Genomic DNA, 9,979 nt, shown 5'->3' on the forward strand with positions numbered 1-9,979 from the left:
ATGAGGCTCATGGCATATTATCTCGGCATCAAAGTAAAGCAAGGAGACAAAGGAATTTTCATCACCCAAGAAGGTTATGCTAAAGAAGTACTTAAGAAATTCAAGATGGATGACGCCAATCCAGTTGGCACCCCGATGGAATGTGGAAGCAAGTTGAGCAAGCATGAAAATAGAGAGATCGTGGATCCAACTCTTTACAAAAGTTTGGTTGGAAGTTTACGTTACTTGACATGTACAAGGCCGGATATTCTCTATGATGTAGGAGTCGTAAGTCTCTACATGGAAGCTCCAACAACAACTCACATCAAGGCGGCAAAGAGAATTCTTCGATACATCAAAGGTACAACAAACTTTGGCTTGCACTATTACTCTTCTAACAATTATGAGATTTTTGGCTATAGTGATAGCGATTGGGGTGGAGACTTGGATGATAGAAAGAGCACTACTGATTTTGTGTTCTTCATGGGAGATACTGCTTTCACTTGGATGTCAAAGAACCAACCTATAGTCACACTATCAACTTGTGAAGCCGAGTATGTCGCCGCCACATCACGTGTTTGTCAAGCAGTTTGGCTAAGGAACTTGTTGAAGGAGTTAAAGATGCCACAAAAGGATCCTATGGAAATATGTGTTGACAATAAATCAACACTTGCTTTAGCAAAGAATCCCGTCTTTCATGAAAGAAGTAAGCACATCGACACACGTTACCATTTCATAAGAGAATGCATTGAGAGAAAGGAGGTGAAGTTGAAGTATGTGATGTCTCAAGATCAAGCTGCCGACATTTTCACCAAGCCACTCAAGTTGAAAACTTTCGTGAAGCTAAGGAGTATGCTTGGAGTCACAAATCAAGTTTAAGGGGGGATGTTGAAATATAAACTTGATTTGGGCCTAAATTAATTATTTTGGGCTTAGCTATTTTGGGCATAGATTTTGGGTAGTGTTTCTAGAGAATTCTTGTAGTGTTTGGAATGTCTAGATATTTCTTATAGTTGTAAAATTCTCTAGAATACTCTTTGAATCTCTAGAGTTGAGAACTCTCTAGAATTAGTGTGTCTAGAGTTCTCCTTAGAATAGTATAAATAGAGATGTAATCCTACACATTTGCATCAAGCAAAAATACAAAGTCTTCTCTTCCATAAAGAATTCTCCTGCCTATCAAGTTTCTATTCAAGCCTTCAATCTTTCTAAACACTTGTCCTACACACAAAAACAACCTTAATTCCAACATCTAAACCCTCAAAATATATTGGCATGTTTCAAGTAACCAATGATATTTTTAGAGAAGAAAGCATACAGATAGAATAATTGAGCTTCTATATTTTTTGTTTTGTTTCTCCCATACCTTCACTCAATACACAGTTGAAAAAGTGATTTATGATGACCAAATTATGCTGCAGACTATGCTTACTTTATTATTTGTTTTGTAAAAATGTGCATAACTTTAGTTAACATTCATTCGAACTCATAGGAAATTGCAGATTTCGAGAATTGGATGAGGATCAGTACAAGATTGTATTTTAGACAACGATCCTAGAAATTGCAGATTAGGGACTCGTCTGTTGATTTTTCTGTTGTTTGTGTTAACCTTGACAAATTCAGAATGTCAGTTGATAACCTGTCATAGCGGAGTCATTCAAATGAGATTACAAGCCATTTGAATTTCAAGAGACACTCAATTTCAGCTGATGGTGAGGGAATAAAAGATTATCATGCCATAGAGAGTTGGTAATCGCAAGCAGCAGCAACGGGTTCTGATTTTTCTAATCCAGCCATACTTTTGAAACATGAATAGGATTCAAATGTCTGCTCAAGATTACCCAGCTCTATTTGAATTGGCAAATGACAGCTCTATTTCACAAGGTGATTTTATCCAGTCAATTCTTCACTTCTCCTTTCTAGAGTATGCCTTTGTCAACACTTTTTTCTGTTTCTTATGTTATTGGGATAAAGTTTCATTTCAGGTCATGGAGCAATCCCCAGATGCGGATAAAGCCATGAGGGTTCACGAGTTTCTAGATTTCCAGTAGAAGAATAAGGTACTTTGGTATAAATTATTGCAAAGTTGTGAAATACTCCTATTTTTGGAATGTTTATCTGCTTGCTTTTATCCCAGTCTGATACTGCAGTGCAGTTGCAGAAAAATCACTATCTGACACACATTACTTGCTTTGAAATCTTAAGTACTAATTGTTTGATGAACTATGACTTGATTCCACTACTAATTAATTATGTGTAGAAACTAAAGTGAAACAGATGGGTATGTATACAAAATAATATGAATGAAAGTAGGAAACTATGTTGATCAAGATTCTATGCCAAGCTATGTTAATCTGATACAACCAAAATTATCTACTCTAACTATTGAAGGAAAGTAGGAAAGATCCTCAGCTAAGAGTATATATTTGAGCCATAAGTATGTCACATACAGATCTAGATAACATGTGATGTGAGTTGTATGATTGTATCACATAGAAACGAAGATCTAGATAACATATGCCAATTACAGTTGCTGATTTTCATTGCCTTTTATGAAAACTGCTTTGTAGATTATAAAAGCAATGTATAGCTTATATGAAAATAATAAGCATATATCATATAACTCTTGATAAATATGTTTATACTAACAAACTCATTCTAGCTCATTTTTCAATTATGTCTCAAGTATATATATATTTGTACTCGTGAATTTTTGTAGTATTGATATTCAAATATGGTTTTTTGTTGGCATTGATTGTAGTTCATTCAACGTTGCTACCAAGTTAATATATTGTATTATGACAATATACTTTGTTTGGTATGTTTGGTAGTTCCTCATCATTTTCCACTTTCACTGCCAACAAGTGCAGTATTGAATTGCTACTTTCTTTCTATTGACAAATCATGTTAGCTACCTAAATCTATAATATCAGTAGCTTTGTGTTCATTCTTGTGGTTTTCATATTAGGTATGCAGCTGTAACTTTCTCACTGTACAGGTACAAGAAATGAGAAGGATTTATTCATCTTGTGGTTTTCATACTTGGTGTAGTTTGTATATATAGCTGCACTAATCCTAGGTTTCCTGGACAAGGCGGCTATAACTGCATGGCTATAGCCTATAGTAGCATAGTTGTTGTGATGCAGGATTGCAATATGCTTATATTTATGAAATTAGATCTGTAAATAGGTTGAACAATGACATGTTATGCATTGCAATGCTTTGTGAAATAAACAGTCTTTAAATGAATAAACACAGTTTTTTATGTTTCTGGGTGGTATATGGATTGCATATATGATCATGTGTAATAAACATTTTTGTTATAATTTATTTTCTTGGTTATTCATCTTATACAATAAATTTTTTAGGTTTTACAGAAGTACTATTTCAGAATTGATCCCATTGGAGAGGGTGATAGATGGCGTTGAACATATGGTCAAGAAATATACTCGTCGTAGCCTTTACAATAGTATGTTTAATGAGAAGTAGTTCTAGGTGTACATTACTTATACAGTTGTTTAGTTAGTAGTCCTTGATGTAAACTTTGCTGTTGATTATGCGGGTGTAATATTGAGAATTATTATGGGGTTAATGTTATGTTTATTATTTCCGATATTCATTTGATGACAAAATCTGAAATTTGATGTTGGTATGAATAGAGACCCTTTAGAGGATGCAAATTGTGCATGTCAATTTTATTAGTAAATTTATCCTTGTAGGACATCATCCATGTCTTCTCTATGTAGAACATCATATGTTATAATTAATTGTTAAAAAAATTAGTCGTGTGAAGCTGAGTAGTTACCGGAATGATATCCATAGTCTCCTTATATTGTATTTCTATTGTAGGAATGCATTCCTTGTGAATCAAAATAGGACTCTCACTGTCCTTAATTAGAGTAACATTTATATATTTAAAGTTACATTGTTTAAAGTTAAAGTTAAAGTATATGTATTCAGAATTTAACTTATGAGTGGTTGTCTAATTTCGTAAATATTATGTTAAGAGTGGTTAAGTATAATTTTTTAAATATTAGTATAGTCACTCAACTTATCTTTAAACACTTAGTCATTCACAAATTTTTTTAGAATGAGTTATAATGAAATGATATATTTTTTTTTTAAGCTAGGATATATTAAAATTGAGTAGTAGGGGTACTCAAAACCCAGATACAAAAGGAGGAAAAGACTAAAGAAAATTACATAACCAATAGAAACTTAAGTAAGATAGGAGAAGGGATCTTTACAAAAGTTGTAGAAATTACTATTGGTATGAGTAATATCCCCCACCATAAGCCATTTCCAAGCTTTGATCTTAATGTTCCACCGTAAGTCCGACAACGAAACGGTCTGGTTCTTAAAGATAATCTCGTTGCGAGCATTCCATATATTCCAACAGACTACCATCCAAATGAATCCTTCCTTTCCAGGTTTCACTTTCTTACTGCTGAAAAACTCAAACCAGAAATTGAAAATGATATTAATTACAAAATAATGGTGGTAAAATTTGATAATGTTGAATTTAAAATCAATTACCGTTAATTTATTTTGAATGGAAAAATTATAAAAATGTCTCTATTAACTTTTTTCGTTCAAAATAAATTAATGGTAATTGATTATAAATAATGTGTGACACATTTATTTTGGGATAAAATTAGTAGTGCCTATTTTTTATTTAACAATTATTAGTGATAATATGCACTAACATGGAAAATCTAAAATGTCTCTATTAACTTTTTTCATTTAAAATAAATTAATGGTAATTGGTTTTAAATAATTTGCGACACATTTATTTTGGGATAAAGTTAGTAGCGCCTATTTTTTGTATTTAACAATTATTTGTAATAATATGCACTAACATGGAAAATCTAAAATTTAAATTTATAATTTTCCATGAAGAGGGTTTAAGATATAAATGAAAATTTCCGTGCGGACTTACGGATAATCTTGAGAATAGGCCATTGTCAAAAACTTGCATAGTAGATATCAACAACAATTAAGTCTATTTGAAAAAATAAATTTTTTTAATACCGTCTAAAGAAATAATGAAAGTGATATTTGTAAATGTTACCAACTCCTGTGAATTTTATTATTAAAATTCACTTTTTTCAAGGGTCATTATCACCACAATACATTTTTTTATATTTTAATCGATAAAATATTTGTAAATATTAATAGTTATTAATGATATTTGTAAATATTAATAGTTATTAATGATATTTGTAAATATTTGTAGTTATTAGGCCATCTCCAACGGCCTCTTTTTGGGTGCCGTACGCCAGGTGTCTAAAACATTAAAAAGTAAATTCCTACACGTAAGCGGACTGTGCAAGTGCAAAGCAATGGTTTTTTTATTAAAATAATAATAAATTTTGTAGCTGTTACTCAATAATCCAATGAAATTTAATATACAAAGTAAAATTGTGGGACCAATATGAGTTCTTTAAAATTGTACATTGGAGTGGAAATTGAATGAGTTATTTTAAGATGATGTGGTTTAATGGGTCCCACAAAAAACCCAAAAATGGGTTGCACCATTGAAGATGCTCTTAGACATACTCAATGGTCTTAAAATTGTTCATATGATTTATCATGTTGGTGATTTGTCACATATTTATTTCAAAATATTTTCAATTATTAATGATTTTATAATAATAATTATAAGAGTAATAACTAAACCTTATCGAATAATTTAAGATATGAATGAATTTACCCGTGCGGACGCACGAGTCTTCTACTTGTTATTTATAGATGTAAATAATTTATTGTCAAAATCAGCTTAAGTCAATAATAGTATACATGTTGTTGTCTTATTGGACAAGAAAGTTTGACTACCGATCTTTTGCGAATAACACTTTTATGTTTAATAAAACTTTATAATTATGTCACACTTAATGTATCATTAAATATATTAATTATTTAAATATTTTATTATGTCATATATAAATAATACAACCAATACAATGTCTAATAAGAAAATTGTTGAGAGAAAAAATAAAATTTTGCAAGAAATTGCCATAAAAAAATTATTTGAATAAAATGTTTAAAAATAATTTTGGGTCAAAGTCATTAACACTACATGCTATGTTTTGAATTGTATTTAATTAAAAATATCTTAAATAAAACTCTATTTATAGAAAACTAAACATACCATACTTTCATATTTTTGAGTATAGGTTATATTTTAAATAATAAAGAAAATTTGAAAAAAATTGACTTAAAATCAATCAAATGTATATTTTTAGAATATTTCACATCCTCCAAAAAAATATAGGGTGTACAATCTCAAAAATCAAAGTGTAGAAGAAAATATACATGTTATTTTTTTAATGACTTTAATGCCTTTAATTATAAAAGAAAGCAATATGATGATGAAAAAATGAACAACGGTATCGTTTGACAACAATCAAAGTGGTAAAGATACACAAACTCTATTATCTCACGGTACTCAAAAGAACTAAAAAATAATAAATATCATCCTAAAAAAAAAATAGAAATATTTCTAACTCAGAATAAGCCAGTCATTTAAAGAAGATCTAAACACTAAGCTAAAATAAACAACATCATCGTTATCTCTTTTTTTTTTTTTTTACAGAAAATAAATGATATTCATTCATTCAAATTGATAGAGTACATCGTTGCAATACAAATTCAAAATCGCCAAAAACAAAAAGGATGAATCTGCGAACAAATCCACAGCGGCGAATTGCATTTGCCTACAAATATTAATGTATTGACTGTATTGAGATGTCCGAAATATTCATGCTTCCGGATCTGTAGCGTTGATCTCTAAAAAAATTTTTTCCCAAATTCTTTATGTTGAATTTCATTTGATTTTAATCTTCATGTCAATTCAATTCTCCATTAAAAAAAAACTGATGGAGCTAACGTTGTTGGCTTTTTATTTTATTTCTTTTATTTTTAATAAATTTCACGTAAATTTTTTATTTTTTTATTTTGGTATTAAAGGAAAAGTTTTTTTTTTAGAATTTCACATCAAAATATTGAAATTTTTCCTTTTAAGATCTCACAACAAAATATAAAATAATAAAAAAGTATACGTAAAATTTACTAAAACTAAAAACGACAATAAAAAGTTTGCCACGTATTTTTATTTCAAATTTTTTGACGATTCATATTTTTCTCCATGATATTGTATGTCATTTTCCTTTCTTTTTATATGACAAAAGGGGCAGAATGATTTAGAAAGAAATAATTTAAAATTAAAATCATAATTTTTATGCATAAACATTATATTGATTTATAAATTGAAGGTGCGCACAAAATTTCTTCATTTTAAAAAATTAAAATTTTAATTACAAGAAATTTGTCATCATTAAAAAAAGAAAAGTTTGTTGAATAAAAATGTTTTTATTGTTTTGAAAATAACAAACTTTTGTATAAATAAAATTAAGATTGTTATCTTATTTGTTATTTAATATGTGGTCTTGAATGGAGAAATAAGACAAATATATATAAAGCTTACTATCAATGAGATGAGAAAAACAATATTTCTTAAACTTATTATTAAGTTCGCTACCAGGAAAAGAAAGCTTTTGGTTAAAAGAAAAGAGGTTATTTCATATTTGAATATCAAAAAAAATTAATGGGATTATTATAATTCAGCACCATCAACTAAGAAGAAGAGTAATTTAGAGTGGAGACAATTCATGAGTCAACATGAGAGAGCATTTAATATTTGGGACACACCTTTGTGAGAGACACACCACATATTCACCCAAAATCTTAAGGTGATAGGTGTATGAGTTCTCTCACTTATAAAATGCTCAGCCTTCACTTTTTTAAACAATGTGGGACTTCTTCCTCACATTTGATTCTCAACACTCCCCCTCAAGTGTGAGTCTATACACAATCAGTGGCGGAGCCAGGAATTTTAGATAGCCTGGGCAAAAAATTTAACTGCAAATTACATGTGACATAATATATAAATAGTCATAAAGTGTGCTACATAAGAGAGATGAAACCTAAAATGCGAATATTGTGCTAAATAAAATTAGGAGGTAAGTGCCCTCTTTAAGACCTCTTTGCGGTGAATGTTCGAATAATATCAACATCTTTAATTGACTTGAATATCTCCCGCTCGGTGTAACATATCATCAAGTCATTGAACCATAAATTGTTGATTTTGTTGAACAAATTAGAGTTGATAATCCTCATTGCTGAAAAAACTCTTTCAACAGATGTTGTCGACACCGGTAATATCAAAGTCAACTCAATGAATTTGTAGACTAATATATTACTTAAGGAGAGACTGATGCAGTTGGAATGCATGTGAACCTGAACTCTCAGGAAATTCTGAGTTATTTAATTTATGAATGGATTTAATTGTCTTAAATTTAATAATAAACTTAACTAAGAAAGAACTTGAGGAGAGCTTACAAACTTTATCTTAAATGGACTGTTTAACTTAGGAGGAGCTTACAAACCTCATATCCTTAGTAGATTGTTCTATCAATTAATTTATATAGGGGATATAAAACTATTAGAAATTAAGTAATTAAAAAAAAGAAACAAACAGAAGCAAAACAAAATTAAATAAAAAATGTATTGAATAATAAAAACCTAATCAAATAAAATTACATGTTTTCTATTTTTTTTAATAAAATAATTAATCTAATAATAATAAAAGAAAACATTTTTTGTGTTTTTTAAAATATTTTTTAACACTAAAATAAATTAAGCAAATTAGACAAAAGATTAATAAATTAATTCTAATAAACTAAAAGAAACTTGTTTTTACTTTTATTTATTTTGATTTAAGTATATGCATTAAATATTTTTTGGGCTTTTTTTTATATATGTTTTAACAAAGCAATACATTCATGTTATAGAATTATCATATATATTTATTTTTATGATAGTGATGACTAATAATAAAAAATAATAAGTCATGACTAATAATAAAAAATAATACTGACGTAGGAATATATAAGACAAGTCCTATATATTAGGAAAATGTTAACCAGTGCTCCAAGAGCACTCTTTAGATAATTAAAATGGTAAGCTTTTTTAAAAATGTGTGTATTTAATCCATTAAAAATGTGTTAGAAATTAAAATATTGACTTTTATAAAAAAAATTCTTTATTGAGTATCTTAACGAGTGCCCTGAGGACACTCGTTACCAAGAACCTCTGTTGTAATCATAGTTTTAAGGGAGTTTTTTTTTTGTTTTTGTTTTGATTCATAAATAATTAATTGGGTTGGGTCTGGACCATTGGTTATTCATCTGTTTTAATTTTCACACTCTATTTTTATTAATTTTGCCCCTGATTTTATCTAAAAATTGGTCATTGAATTGGGAAGAGTACAAAGAACATAGGGGTTGAGCCCGGGCGCATGCCCGGGCTGGCTGGGCTATAGAACCGCCAGTGTACACAATGATCTCCCTCAAGTGGAAGCTCTTTCTTCCATGACACTTATACATCCGTTAACACTCTTTAACAAGACACTTCTTATCCACCACTTGTGGAGAGTACTTTCGATACAAGTAAGTCGAATCTTTCACTCGAAACTAAAGGCTCATGATATCACTTGTTGGTGCAACAATCGGGGTCGAGCGAGAAACATTCTACTTTATGGGACTTTTATTTAGAGACACACATTTGTGAGAGTCACACCACATATTCACGCAAAACCTTAAGGTGATAGATGTATGAGTTTTTTCACTTATAAAATGCCCAACCTTCACTTTTCTAAGCATTGTAAGACTTATTCCTCGCACTCAACAAATACGGTGCTTTGAACCTTAAAGACTGTTTAAGAGTTGCGTTTATATTTAAAAATAAGTTTGATATTTTAAAAAAATAATATACTACATAAACATATAAATTAACATAGAACATCATATTATTTTTTATATTTTTTAAAAATAACAAATAAAAATATTAAGAAGTACCTGGTACACATAAAAGCATAGATGCATAGATTCATACTTTAATAAATTTTTCACCGACAGAAGTACCTAGTACATATGATATG

At 29.4% G+C, this 9,979-nt stretch overlaps 1 long non-coding RNA gene across 1 annotated transcript; it reads left to right on the plus strand.

Moving 5' to 3' along the window:
• Positions 1–1,262: 1,262 nt before the first annotated feature.
• On the plus strand, positions 1,263–3,561 carry LOC131620426 (uncharacterized). The gene is made up of 3 exons (XR_009289109.1): positions 1,263–1,863; positions 1,965–2,039; positions 3,348–3,561. It is a non-coding gene; the product is annotated as an uncharacterized LOC131620426 (long non-coding RNA).
• Positions 3,562–9,979: the final 6,418 nt, after the last annotated feature.

This window comes from Vicia villosa, linkage group LG1 (assembly GCF_029867415.1).
Source record: "Vicia villosa cultivar HV-30 ecotype Madison, WI linkage group LG1, Vvil1.0, whole genome shotgun sequence".
Lineage (NCBI taxonomy): Eukaryota > Viridiplantae > Streptophyta > Magnoliopsida > Fabales > Fabaceae > Vicia > Vicia villosa.